General features: G+C 47.4%; 1 long non-coding RNA gene across 1 annotated transcript; it reads right to left on the reverse strand.

Annotated features, from left to right (window-relative positions):
• Positions 1-8,428: 8,428 nt before the first annotated feature.
• On the reverse strand, positions 8,429-9,786 carry LOC125753515 (uncharacterized). Its single transcript, XR_007405517.1, has 2 exons — positions 9,496-9,786; positions 8,429-8,655 (listed from the first exon to the last, which is right to left on the reverse strand). It is a non-coding gene; the product is annotated as an uncharacterized LOC125753515 (long non-coding RNA).
• Positions 9,787-13,630: the final 3,844 nt, after the last annotated feature.

Raw genomic sequence — 13,630 nt, forward strand, 5'->3', positions numbered from 1 at the left:
GATCCCTGGGTGGCGCAGCGGTTTAGCGCCTGCCTTTGGACCAGGGCGCGATCCTGGAGACCCGGGATCGAATCCCATGTCGGGCTCCCGGTGCATGAAGCCTGCTTCTCCCTCTGCCTGTGTCTCTGCCTCTCTCTCTCTCTCTCTCTCTGTGTGACTATCATAAACAAATAAAAATTAAAAAAAAAAAGACATGCACACACAACAGCACACACACACATGTACACACACACTACACACACTCCCTAGCTCTACCCACTGACAGGGCCAGGGAACTACAATACCCTCAGAGCAATTAGCACACCCAGCACCCACACCTTGGTTCCTAAATACCAACCTCTGCTAAGTAAAACCCACATCTCTAGAGAAGAAACTAATTCCAGGATTGGGCAGGAAAAGTGCAAGGCGAACCTGAAATATCTTGTGTCAGAAATCAAGGAAGTGCTGGAGAATGGTGAGGTCAAGTGAAAGGATCTAACTTAAAGGAGCTTCCACTAACTAAAGTTCAGACAATTTGATCATCAAAAGAAGAGTGAGGTGGTTTCTTACTGATGGAGTAAGAGCTTACAGAGAAGCAGGGGGTAGAATGATCTCTGTGATAATGGGTTAGAGCCAGAGACAGTATGAACTCATACTTAGTTTAATAAAGATATAGATGAAGATAGGTAGTTTGATAGATACATATAGAAACATTTACAGATATGTGTGTACACAGAAGTCATTATATACACCTATATTTTCTCATTCCATCAGCTGAAGAAGCTTATAAGCAGTGATGCCCCAGTAGCAATGAGCACACCTAACACCCACATCTTGGTTTCAAATACCATTCTCCAAAAAAAAAAAAAAAAAAAGAAGAAGTCAGAGGGGAGAAATAGCTGATTCTAGCACCAAAGTAGGAAATACACAAGATGAGCCTGGAGGAAGTAAGGAAGGGCCAAACAGCAAACACAAAACCCACAATGATGGAGGTATGTCAAAGAGCCACAGAAACCCTCTGAAAGAGCTTCTCATGACCAAAGCTGCAACAATTTGAACAAGAAAAAAAGTGCAAGTATTACACGGATATAAATATGAGTGAATAAGCGGGAGAGAACAGACAAATCTCCCATGCAGAAGAATTCCAAGTAATTCGTGCAGATACTTCGTTTTTGAGATGGAGCATAACTCCCCACTTCTAAAGTAAACTGCACATAGGGACTTCTTTCCAAAGAGCACAGTCTGGAAAGGAGGGAAAAACAATTTTACAGTCTATAAACCTGATAAACACTACCTCAGCCAGGTGCTCAAGGGCAACATCAAGACTCGTAAGTCATGTTGATAGTAGATCCTATTGATATGCTTTGCAAGGACAGAGTAATTGACAGACTGTCTTAGACATCCTCCATTCTGACCCTACCTGCCTTGCAAAGATGCCCAGAGAGGGCAACAGTCTTCTCTGAGGCCACACAGCATGTCCATGGGCAGAGGAGGATTAGAGTCCATCATACTGACCCCTCACCCAGGGATCTACCTCCAAATCTAAGTGCTGGGAATGACAGGGACCGGACAGTCTTCCTTACAACATCATCAGAGCTGCCACAGAGAAGGCAAGGGGGGCTCAGAGGGTTAGCGGAATGTCCCCACATCACCTTGGAGTGACAGAGTTGCCAAAAAATAGGCAAATGGGGTGCCAAGCCACCCCACCCCAAGGTCACAGCTTAGCCTGATTACCCCCATCTCTGGGAGTCCCAGCACGGATGTCTCCTTCCCCAAAATGCTTATTCCCTCTCTGTCCTTTCTCATGGTGATGGTCCCTTCCCTTCCCTCTGTGGCCCCATGTCAGGGATCCAGGGCCACCCAAGTACACCCTGGGCCTCTACCTAGGGTGATAGGGTCTGGGCAGTGTGAAAAAACTAAACAGATGGCGCTCTGGGGGCGGCAACAGGAAGGGGGCAGGGTCACGCCGCAGAACCTAGCTCGCCATGAAAGAGCTAAATTGTCCTGTGCAGCTGTGCTTGTCTTTCTCCCCCTTTCAGTCTGCAGCCCTGGTCAGGGAGGGGGCAGCCGCCTTCTCCGTGCCTGTGCCCTCCTACCCCCACGCACAGTCCCCTAGGGGCCATCAAGCGCCACTTTCCCCTTCTGGGTTCTTGTCAAAACAGAATTTCAGGTCTGCAGAGCAAGAAGGGGTCTTGGAAGCCATGGTGCCTTGCAGCTGCTACATGAGAATGGCCTGTGAGGTGCATTTCGTGCAGACATTCCCTCTTCCTCAGGATCAGAACCCCCAGGGCCAAGACCAGAAATTGTATTTTTAATAAACACAGCTGGTTGGTGAGACACCTGGTTACACAGATGAGAAAAAAACTGGCAACTCCCTGTCTGGAAAGGTGACACAGACTTGCTCAGGGTCACAGAGTGAGTTTTATGGCTAGACCCAAGCTGACTCATTCATTCATTTGTTTATTCATTCACTCCTTCATAAAGACATTCACTCAGCACTGACTATCCCAGGCTACATGGTAAGGATTTACCAGAAAGAAGGTTTGCTCCCAAGATGCTCACAATAAGCAAGCAAGCAAGCAAGCAAGCAAGCAAATATGTCCTTCAAAAACGTGATGATACGTACTTCAATTGAGTACTTCAGGAGCCTGCCTGGAAAGGGTACTTACCCCAGGCAAGAGGGGAGTGATCAGGGAAGGCTGCCTGGAGGAGGTGAAAACCCAAACAGAACTTTAAAGGTGTTATATAGGAAATATTACCACCAGGGAGGAAGGGCCTCCAGGCAGGTGGATCAACATGAGCAAAGGCTTGGAGGTAAGAAGCAGCATAGTGTGTGTGGGCAGCCAATAGCAGGTCAGTGTTGCTGCAGCCCAAATGTAAGGCAAGAAGCTCATTCACTGATTATATCTGTTGAGTGCTTACTGCATGCCAGACCCTATTCAGCACTGAGTTTGGGCACACTGAAAAAAGCAGACAAAATTTTTGCCCTCGTGGACCTTCCATTTCAGTGGAAAGAAAGAAAAAGACAAACTGATAAGCAAATAAATGTATAATGTGTGTGAATTGACAAGTGCTAAGTGCTGTCCTGAATAAATCAGGGCAAGGGGCTGGGAGTTCCTATTCTGTGAAGGGCAGCCAAGGGAGGCCTCTTGGAGAAAAAAGCCAAGACTTTTTAGTAGAGACTTATAGGAAGCCAGGCAGTGAGTCATAAATAACTGAGTGAAGCAAATTCTAGGAAGAAGAAACAGCAAGTGCAAAGGTCCTGAGGCAGAAGAGAGATGAGACTGGAGAAAGGTTGGCAGGGGCCAATTCAAGGAGGAACTTATGTGACACATTGAAACTTTTCTTTTTCTTTCTTTTTGTAAAGTATAGAAAGCCAGCAAAAGTTTTAAGCAGAGAAAGGACCATAGCCAATTTTAGATTTTAAAGTTTCTTCTGACTGTGCAGAATGACTTGTGGAGAAGAGAAGTAGATGGCAGCAGGAAGAACAGTGAGGAGGCTGCTACAGTGGTCCAGGGGGCAGGAGGTGATGGCCCAGACGCTTGTAGGAGGGGGTGAGAGGGGTGAAAAGAAGACAAAAAACACTAAATAGATTATCCAGGAGGCCTAATCCACAGGGCTGGCATGGCTGCAATCATTGAGGGGAAAGGAGGCCCAGGATGGCATCAGGTTCCTGGTGGGATGCCCCCTCTAAGATGGAACAAGACTGAGGAGAGGATACATATAGTTTGGAGCTCTGAGCCTGAGGCTCCTGGGGGATGTCCCTGTCCAGGGGATGACAAATTGGATTGGGGCTCTAGAAAGATCTGAGCTGGGGGGAGGATTGGGGACCTGGCCGCATAACGAGCAGTGGGGAGAGCCTTGACTCACTGGTCATTTGAGTTGACTTATGATTGTTGAGTAGGAAGGGAATGGAGCCCAGGGTGGAACCCCAGGAAGGACCAGGGTTTTAGGGGTAGAATAGAAGCTCACCAAGCAGCCAGAGAAGGAGTTTCCTAGGCCCCCAGGAGCGTGAGGAGCAGAGTTGGAGGAAGCCATGGACACTTCAAAGGGAGAGAGAGAGGCAGGGTTAAGTCTGCTCACAGGCCCGTTCAATCAAGGGCTAAAATATGAGCGTGAGAACTTTGCCAGGCGCTAAAGCTACTGACAGCCCTCTCAGCACAGGAACATGGAGCCGTCCTCAAAGTTGTGCTCGAATGACTCCACAACCTCGCGGCTTATAGCAACAAGGAACATTGATTGTTGCTCTGTTTCCATGGATCAAGAATTCAGAAACAGTGTGGTTGCACTCTTCCAGCTGAGTCTCTCATGAGGTAGCAGTCAGGGTGTTGGCCAGGGCTATCATCACCTGAAGGCTTGACTGGGGCCGACAGATCCACTTCCAAGGCTGCTCGCTTCCACAGCTGGTGAACACCAGCCAGCTGGTGCTGGCTGTTGGCGGATGCCTCAGTTCTCCAACCTGTGGGGCCTCACCGCATGGCGGCTGGCTTCACCCAGAGCCAGTGACCCAAGAGTGTGGAAGTCACAACGTTATATGGCCTAAGCTGGGAAGTCGCACATTGTTATGGCCTAAGCTGGGAAGTCACATGTTGTTATTCCCTCCCTATCCTACCATAGTCCTATTCTGTGTGGGAGGGGACTCTACATGGAGGTTGGGGTCACAGGGGGTCACCTTGGAGGCCAGCTTCCACACGGTGAAGACAGTAGGAACATAAGTGCCTGGCAATATGATTGGTACACAGTGGTTTGTGGAAGTCTTCAAAAGGTCACCCGTCTACCTGAGCCCATGGTGCCTATTTCATTGAGCATCTTTGAGAGGATATGCTTCTCACGGTTTATCCCTTTGTATCTTACACGTTTCTCCTAGTCTAATAAATATATCTTTAAAATATAATTATCAGGTGACCAAAAGGAGCATCCATTGAGTTTGGAAAAAGTTCTTTCATTCCTTCAAAAAGCAAATATTTTTACTGAGCTCCTACTGTGTGCCAGGCATTGTTCTTGGCACTGGAAACAGGGAAGTGAGCAGAGCAAAGTTCCTGCTGTCATCAGTAAGTAGGGCCGCCATAACCAAGTACTAGAGACTGGACAGCTTAAACAACAAATATTTATTTTCTCATAGTTCTGGAAGTTAAGAGTCTGAGATCAAGGTATCGTCCTAGTTGGTTCCTCCTGCTGGAGGAGAGGATATGGTCTGTTCTAGATGGCTCTCCTTGGCTGGTGATTTGCCATCTTCATGTTCACGTGGCATGCCCTTGTTTTTGTTTTTTTTTTTTAAGATTTTATTTATTTATTCATGAGAGACAGAGAGAGAGAGAGGCAGAGACACAGGCAGAGGGAGAAGTAAGCTCCATGAGGGGAGCCCAATGCGGGACTCAATCCCAGGACTCCAGGATCACTCCCTGAGCCCAAAGCAGGCGCTAAACCACTGAGCCACCCAGGGATTCCTGGCATGCTCTTGTTTGTATGTACTTTTAAATTTCCCATTTTAAGAAGACACCAGTCATATTGGATTAGGGCCCACTGTAATGACCTCATTTTAAATGTATTACCTCTATCAAGACCAGAGCTCAAAATAAGGACACATAGTGTGGTACTGGACATTAGGACCAAAGATACGAATTTGGCAGCAGGAGTGGGGGTGGAGAACACACAGTTCAACAGGTAACACTGGCCTTATAATCTAGTGAGGGAGACAGACAAGAAGTAAGAATGTAATACTTCCAGGGGTGAGGAGTGTTCTGAGAAAAGAGAAAGCAGGGCACAGGGATGAGTAAACCAAGGGAAAGGTGTTGCTCTTATCTATGGGGTGGGAGGTGCAGGGAGCGTGGTGAGTGGGGAGGATGGCCTGAGGGCAGAAGTGGGAGTCTGATCTCGGGAGACAAAAGGGGCTTTGAGGAAGTTTGGCTGAGTAGGGGAGGAAGGGCAGTAGCTGGAGGGAGGCCGTGGGATCAAAGAGAAGGTTTATCTGACTTTCTGATGGAGAATTTTGTGAGCTGAGAAGACAAAAAAAAAAGAAAAAAAAGTAATGAAGAGAGCAGGGTCTCTTCTGGGAGCTGAGAAGAAGGGAGGGAGGGAGTGGGGGAAACTGTGCATGCCTGAGCACTAGAAGAGAGGGAAAGGTGGGGAGGCTACCTGCTGAGTGGGAGGTACAGGGGGTGGGAGGGGGTGGGAAGGTGTGAGGACCGAGCTGCCCTGGGGCTTGGCTGAGGGACACAGGAAGCTCGGAGGGTGGGGGCCTGCAGGCCCAGTTCCCAGGCCTCCCTCCTAACCACCACCAACCCCTACAGCCTCTGGCCTTCCCATTTCCTCCCCATCTCCCTTAGGACCCTGTGATGGCGCGCTGAGGGGCTCTCTCTCCCCACCCGATGTCCACTCTGATCAATGGATGCTGTGTTCTCCCTGGCTGCCTTCCACATGTCCCCAGTCACAGGGATCACAGGGCCCATGGTCAAGGCAGTCTCCATCTGGTCAAAGGGAAGTTCTGCCTCCGTATCTCTGACAATATTTGAGATTCTTAAGAAGTTGTGTTTTGCCTTTTCACATCCATTGGACCCTGCCCCACCTTTTGAAAACCCTCCAGTGACCTCATTGCTCACAGCACAGAATCCAAACCCTTTAGAGTAGCCTCCAAGGCTCTGCATGGTTTGGCTTCTGTAGTACTTAAAAAAAAATTTTTTTTTAATTTTGAAATAATTTTAGGTTTGCAGAGGGTTGCAAAGACAGTATGAAGAATTTCGATATAGGCTTCACTTCAGTTCCCCTAATGATAGCATCTTACACAATCATAGCACATTTATCAAAACTGAGAAGTTATGTTGGTAATGATGTGTTGCTTTTAAGGTAATTGAAAATGATTATGGATTTTTCTATCGTCTTTAATTGTGGGATGTACCACAGATTCTAAGGCATGTACGTGGATTTGGAAGAATAGTGATAAATGTTCTTTTATAGAATTTCTGTTCATGTTTTTTTGCTCATTTTCTATTGTGTTATTTATTAGTCTCTGACTAATAGTTTTTTTTTTTTTTTAATATTCTGATGCCACTCTGGTTAGTTATATGTGTTGCAAATACCTTACTGCAGATCGTAACTGTTTTTTTCATTCTTTTTTTTCTTTTTAAGATTTATGTATTTTTATGAGAGAGAAAGAGGGAGTGTGTGTATGTGCGTGCTCTTGAGTGTGAGAAAGGGGTAAAGGAGGAGAAACTTTCCAGCAGAATTGCTGCAAAACATGCAGTCCATCAATCCCAAGACCCATGAGATCATGACCCGAGCCAAAATGAAGAGTTGGATGCTTAATCGACTGAGCCACCAGGTACCCCTTGTCTTCTCATTCTTAATGGGGTTTTTGATTAATGGAAGTTTTCAATTTTAATGTAATCAAACTTGCTAAATATTTCCTTTATGGTTTAAATTTTTTGTATAATATGTTTAAAAGCTTTCATTAAGGATCTTTGTGTAAAGAGGCTATCCCATATTTTATTCTAAAGTTGCAGGTTTTACCATTTACATCTAAATCCTTAATCCATCTGGTATAGATTTTTACTGTATGGTGTGAGGTAGGGAATCATTTCCATTTTCTTCCATAGGAATGGCCAATTATTCCAGCTCTGTTTATTAGATAGACCATTTTCCCCCCTGGATTGGCAATGCAGTTTGTGCTAAATATCAGCTTTCCATATATGCATAAGAAAAAAAAATGTTGGGGCAGCCCCGTTGGCGCAGGGGTTTTGCGCCGCCTGCAGCCCAGGGCATGATCCTGGAGTCCCGGAATCGAGTCCCACATCGGGCTCCCTGCATGGAGCCTGCTTCTCCCTCTGCCTGTGTCTCTCTGCCTCTCTCTCTTTGTCTCTCATGAATAAATAAATAAAATCTTAAAAAAAAAAAAAAAGAAAAGAAAAAAAATGTTGAGGAAAAAGTAAAATGAAATAAGTCTACAATTAGGAATTTATCCTAAAGAAATAACAGTAAATGTGAAAAAAAAATACTTAGTTCTAGGATGTTGTTTATAAGATCCAAGAAATAAAAACAATCTACTTGTATATCCAACAAGAAAGGATTATTTAAATACATTTTCATATATCCATACAAGGGATCACTGTGTTGTAATCCAAAAAGATGTGCTGGATTTTAATAGGATTTATTTTTTTTAAGATTTTATTTATTTATTCATGATAGACACAGAGAGAGAAGCAGAGACACAGGCAGAGGGAGAAGCAGGCTCCATGCACCAGGAGCCCGACGTGGGATTCGATCCGGGGTCTCCAGGATCTTGCCCTGGGTCAAAGGCAGGCGCCAAACCGCTGCGCCACCCGGGGATCCCCGTGCTGGATTTTAAAGTGGCAACATGGAAATACTGAAAAAAGCAGACTATAAAACCATAGTAGTATAATCCTCTCCATATTATCGAAAGGATGTTCATACATACATTACAAAGAAGAAAGGATTTACAGTAAGCTGTTAGTTGTTTATTATTCAAATTGCTATAACAATATCAAAAAACACAAATAAATTGCAATTCAGGGATCCCTGGGTGGCGCAGCGGTTTGGCGCCTGCCTTTGGCCCAGGGCGTGATCCTGGAGACCTGGGATCAAATCCCACGTCGGGCTCCCGGTGCATGGAGCCTGCTTCTCCCTCTGCCTGTCTCTGCTTCTCTCTCTCTCTCTCTGTGACTATTATAAACAAATAAAAATTAAAAAAATAAATTGCAATTCATTTTTTACACATTCCAAAAAAATGTTGCATCTGTTTAGGCTCGTACCATAGAACCCAGCAATCTTGCCCCAAGGAATTTCCGCAAGAGAAATAAAAGCGTAAGTTTACACAAAAGCCTGTATATGAATGTTTAGAGCAGCTGTAGTCATAATCATCAAGAGCTGGAAACAAGCCAGATTCCTTCAACTGGTGAAGGGCTAAACAAACTGTGGTACATCCATACGATGGATTATTACTCAACTATAAAGAGAAACGCAGCTGATGGATGCAGTTCCTGGTTAACCTCAATGCACTGTGTAAAATGAGAGAAATCAAAGGCTGCATACTCTGAGATGATCTCTTTTATATAACTTTCTGGAAAAGGCACATTTATAGGAAAAGTAAACATCAGTGGTTGCCAGGCGCCGGGGTATTGGGAGGGGACAGCTACAAATAGGTACAAGGAACTTGTTTCAGATGAACTATTCTCAACATTGATTATGGCAGTGATTACACAGTGGTGAGTCTCTCAAAATTCAGACATAAATGCTAGAAAGGGTGACTTTTACTGTATGCAAATTACACCTCAATCACAAAAAGCAAACTGTAAGAGGTGCGGCATATAATATCCTTGTAAATTAAAATAAACCAGCAATGTGAGTGCTAAAGAAAAATGCGTTGTAAGAGAACATTTAATGAGACATTAAATTCACCTATTGTCATTCACCCTATTGTCAAATGAATGCCCATGTTCTATGACTATAAAATGAGCTTCTGTTTGTGTGTGTGTGTGTATGTGTGTGTGTGTGTGTACATACCTGCACATATTGGTAGAAAGTCAAACTGCCAGATCGGCATCATAAATGGCATCCAGGAGTCTCTCTGAGTGGAGGCGTTACAGCTCCTCTGTATTTTCCTTTACTCCTGTGTTTGCTCATTTTCCCACGACAACCATAGTTCATCCTGGCTCCTTGGAACCGCTGGAGTCCAGGGCTGGCTTGGGGACGCTGGGAGGAGACAGCCACTTCACAGCTGGGAAAACAGCAGCCCCCAGATGAACCCTGAGTCTCATCCTGTCAATGTTTATTTTTTTTCTCCCTGGGCAGACAAGGCAGGAGACTGGACAAAGGGACAGAAATTCAGACCCAGAAGCCTCGTTCAGGGTAGCCTGCCCCTGAGAGCCAGCTCGCCCCTCCTCTGGAGCACCCCTGTGCTCTTGTAAAGGAGTGTAAGATCAGGAGAGTGGGCTCTGATCCCTGCCACATCAACTCCCATTTCATCACTTGCCGACTGTGTGTCCCTGGATCAGTTACTCCACCTCTCTGTACCTCCATGTCTTCCTCTGTAACATGGGGATAAAGATGGTGCCTACCTCGTCAGGATGCTGTGTGTGTACATGTGCATGTGTGCATGTGCAAAGAGCTTAGAACGATACCTGACACCATTTAAGTGTAGAAAGATTGTTGCAGAAATCAGCTGATAGATGTATGAGCCTACTGGTCCCATCGCAGGGCATGTGGCAGTCACAGGGTCACATACCCAGTGAGTCACAATAGTGGTCACACACCCACTATTCCCCAAATAGTTTTAAACCAACTCGAGGTCTTTACTATGATTTAGAGCATCCTGAAGGGATGCTAGAAAGGATCCTAGAAACACTGTCTAATACTTCTCTTCAGCCAGCCACTTCCCTTGCCACCATCACTACCATCTCTCTGGGGGTTCTCCTTTTCCAAACTCCCTCATTCAGCCAACAGGCACTTACTGAGCACCTACTCTGTGCCAGGAGCCATCCTTGGAATAAATCAGGGAACAAAATAGGTAAGAATCCTTATTGTTCACAGATAGATTACAGATCTGTCCCCCCAAGCTGGGCCTAGAACCTTGCTCTTTCCCCACCTCTTCTTCCTCATTCTGTCAACCAGAAACCAAGAAAACCCTGCAGCCCCGTCCTCAGGTGGCAGGAGATGGGAGAAGGCAAGTCAGGGAAGCCAGACTCTCTTTAGGAGACAGGACTTGGCCAGAGATGGAGCATTTCCAGTCGTCAACTCCTGTGTCCCACAGTGAGTGCTGAGTGCCGAGTGCCAGCCCGGGTCTGGCACACAGTAGGAGCTCAGCAAGGGTGGCCTCACTTTACGGCAGTCACCTCATCACCAGTGGGGTTGGCAGCAAGTTCTGGGCAGAACCCCAATGTTGTTCAGTCCTTGGGGAACGTACAGCACAGGGCATGGTACAAAGCAGCCTCTTGATGGCTGGCAGGGCTCTCTAGGCGCCCTTCCAGGTTGGAAGCCACAGACAGCCGTGTCACGGTCCGCTGATGTGCTGGGAAGCTCACTGGGCGGGGGGCACTCACCAGCCCCCCCAGGGTTTTCTCTGGGCCTGTAGATGTCACTGAACTGTGTCAGCCCCCACCTGGCTGCCTCCCAGCCACTTGGTGCTCACACCACCCGTGTGAGCTTCATGGGGCAGGAAGTGGGCTCTGTGGGAGGAGGCCAGGGTTTGGACTTCTCAGCTCCACCGGTCAGTAGCTGTGAGGCCTGCAGCTCTGAGGCCTGCTGACCTTCCCGATCCTCTGTGTCTTTATCCATGCAAATATGAATTTTAACCCCTTCCTTGGTGGAGCGAATTAAATGATACATGGTACACAGAGACATTTTGTAAATGCTCATCTGCCTTTGCTCTCAGAAAAGAGGCCTCCACCTTCAGACTATCAGACACCTGGGAACAGACCCTAGGACACCACCGCCTTTGGAGGTACTTGTTGCTGTGGTCACCTCAGTTCCTCACAGCCACTCGGGCATGCTCTGGCATGCCACACAGACGCACAGACACGGGTATGTTGCGAATCAGGGTTCCAACGTCAAGGAACAGAAAGCCAACTGTGGCTAACTGGAGCAGAAAAGGAATTTATGGAAAGGATAAAAGTTTGACTTATGGAATCATGGGAAGTACTCCAGGCCTTGACTGTGAAGGCAGAGTGAACTTCATTAAAATTACTTGAGAGGCACAAGCTGCATTGTGTTTTGTTTGCATAGAGTTAGTGCTCCATAAATGTTCCCTGATAACGGGAGCACATCTCTGCTCAAAACACTTAATGGTTCCAACTGTCACTAAGGAAGTCCTGGCCCCCGGGGTATGGATACTCTCAGTGGGGTTGGGGACAGAGGCTCTGAATTCTTCCCAAGGATCTGCAAACCCATGTAGCCATGAAGCATTGTCTGGGACCCCCCCCCCCCCTCCCCACACACACACATCCTCAAGTGAGGAAGAAGAAACATTCACCCCCACCTGCCTCTCAACTCTCTGGTCCTTCCCCCACCTCTAGGAATTTGGTAGTGCTGCTCCGATTGGCCGGATCTAGGATATGGACAGGCCCTGGTTTCCTCGCCCCTGTGGCTAAAGGGCCACACATCCAGGTTTCCTTTTCCTGTTCTTCAAATCATGCTCGGTGACCAGTAAGTAATACTAAACTCTCTCCCTCTCTCTCCCTCCAACTGAGCCAGTCATCCTTGAGATGTGTCCACCATGCAGCACAGAGGCCAGCCCGAGGCTGGGAAGAGAAGGGCGGGACAGTGGGAAGAGGCTCATCCCACTGCCTCCTGTGTTCCTGCTCAGCTCAGCCACTGGCCACTGGCCCAGCTCACAGTGAAACGATGCTTTGTTTCTGAGCATGACAGTCTCTGGGTTCAGCTCCCAGGTGTAGTGAGAGCCAGGGGGCAGGGAACAGGCAGGGCAAGTTTTGGGCATTCAGAGGTCCCTTAGCCAAACCATCAAATATCATTTGATGCCCCCCCCCCCCCACCCCGGCTCCTTATTTCAAATGCCTGCAAACTGGAGGCTAGAAAAAAATGCAAATTCATTTAAAAGAGTTGCTGCATTTCTAGTGGTTTTCCAGCTTTCCTACTAGCTGCAAATCTAACTACTGTCCTGGGAGGACTTTCATACTTGAAAAACGTGGGTGGTCACTGGCCTCCAAGTACAAGACCACAGCATGACCCCATGGCCCTCCCCGGCACTCTCCCCCTTGCAGTCTACACTGCAGCCCCCAGGGATTTTCACCCTCAGTGCTTTTTCTGGAGCTGTTTCCTCCACCTGGTCTACCGCCCCCCCCCACCAAGCCTATCTGTGGTGAGTGCTGTGACAGGTGCCTACACAGGGGACATTTTTCTCAAGGGGTCCTGGCATTCCTTAGTCATCCCATCACACAACCCAATAGGACACCCCCCTCCCCTCCTTCTGAAGCTCTCAATATCCCTTTGCCACTTCCCAGTTGTATGGCCTTGGGTGAGTTGGTTAACTGCTCTGAGCTTCAATCTTCTCATCTGCGAAACAGAGCCAATGAGACCTACTTTCCAGGATGGGTGAGGATTCAAAGAGAATGTTAGCCAAGGGTTGGCTCTGTCTGTGGCATGGTTTAAGCCTTCCAAAGGTGGAAGCTGCTTTTATGAATGAGGATCCTGGAGTCCAGAGAGGCACAACCACGTAGAAGGGAAGCCAAAGCCAGGCCCTGTTCCTTACTGGCCCCCTCTAGTCCCAGCCTGTCTGTGTCCCCTGCCTCATCTTCTGACCATCCCTGGGCAGGGCCAGATAGGGAACCAGGCCACAGTTCTCTCAGGAACCATCCTTGGCCCCTGGGGCTGGCTGGCTGAGTGCACACACCTATTTCCTAATGGAACTGAGGGGAATTGCCTTGGACTGTTGGAGGCCCTTGGCCATTTGGCAACAGCGTGTTACTTGACTTCCTGTGATCCTCCCTCTGGCTGGAGGAGGTCCAGGCGGCTAGAGCCAAATGTTGTAACAGAGGTGAAGCTCTTCAGAAAGAAAGAACTGAGTGACACTCTCTCCCGGTTCCCTGCTGGGAGAGCAATTTTGCTTTCTGTTTTCTATTCTCTCAGCCTTCAGCTCTTTGCAGAAACTATCCCTTGTGCAAAGCCAATGCTTGCAGTGTCAGAA

This window comes from Canis lupus, chromosome 24 (genome assembly GCF_003254725.2).
Source record: "Canis lupus dingo isolate Sandy chromosome 24, ASM325472v2, whole genome shotgun sequence".
In the NCBI taxonomy this organism is placed as follows: Eukaryota; Metazoa; Chordata; class Mammalia; order Carnivora; family Canidae; genus Canis; species Canis lupus.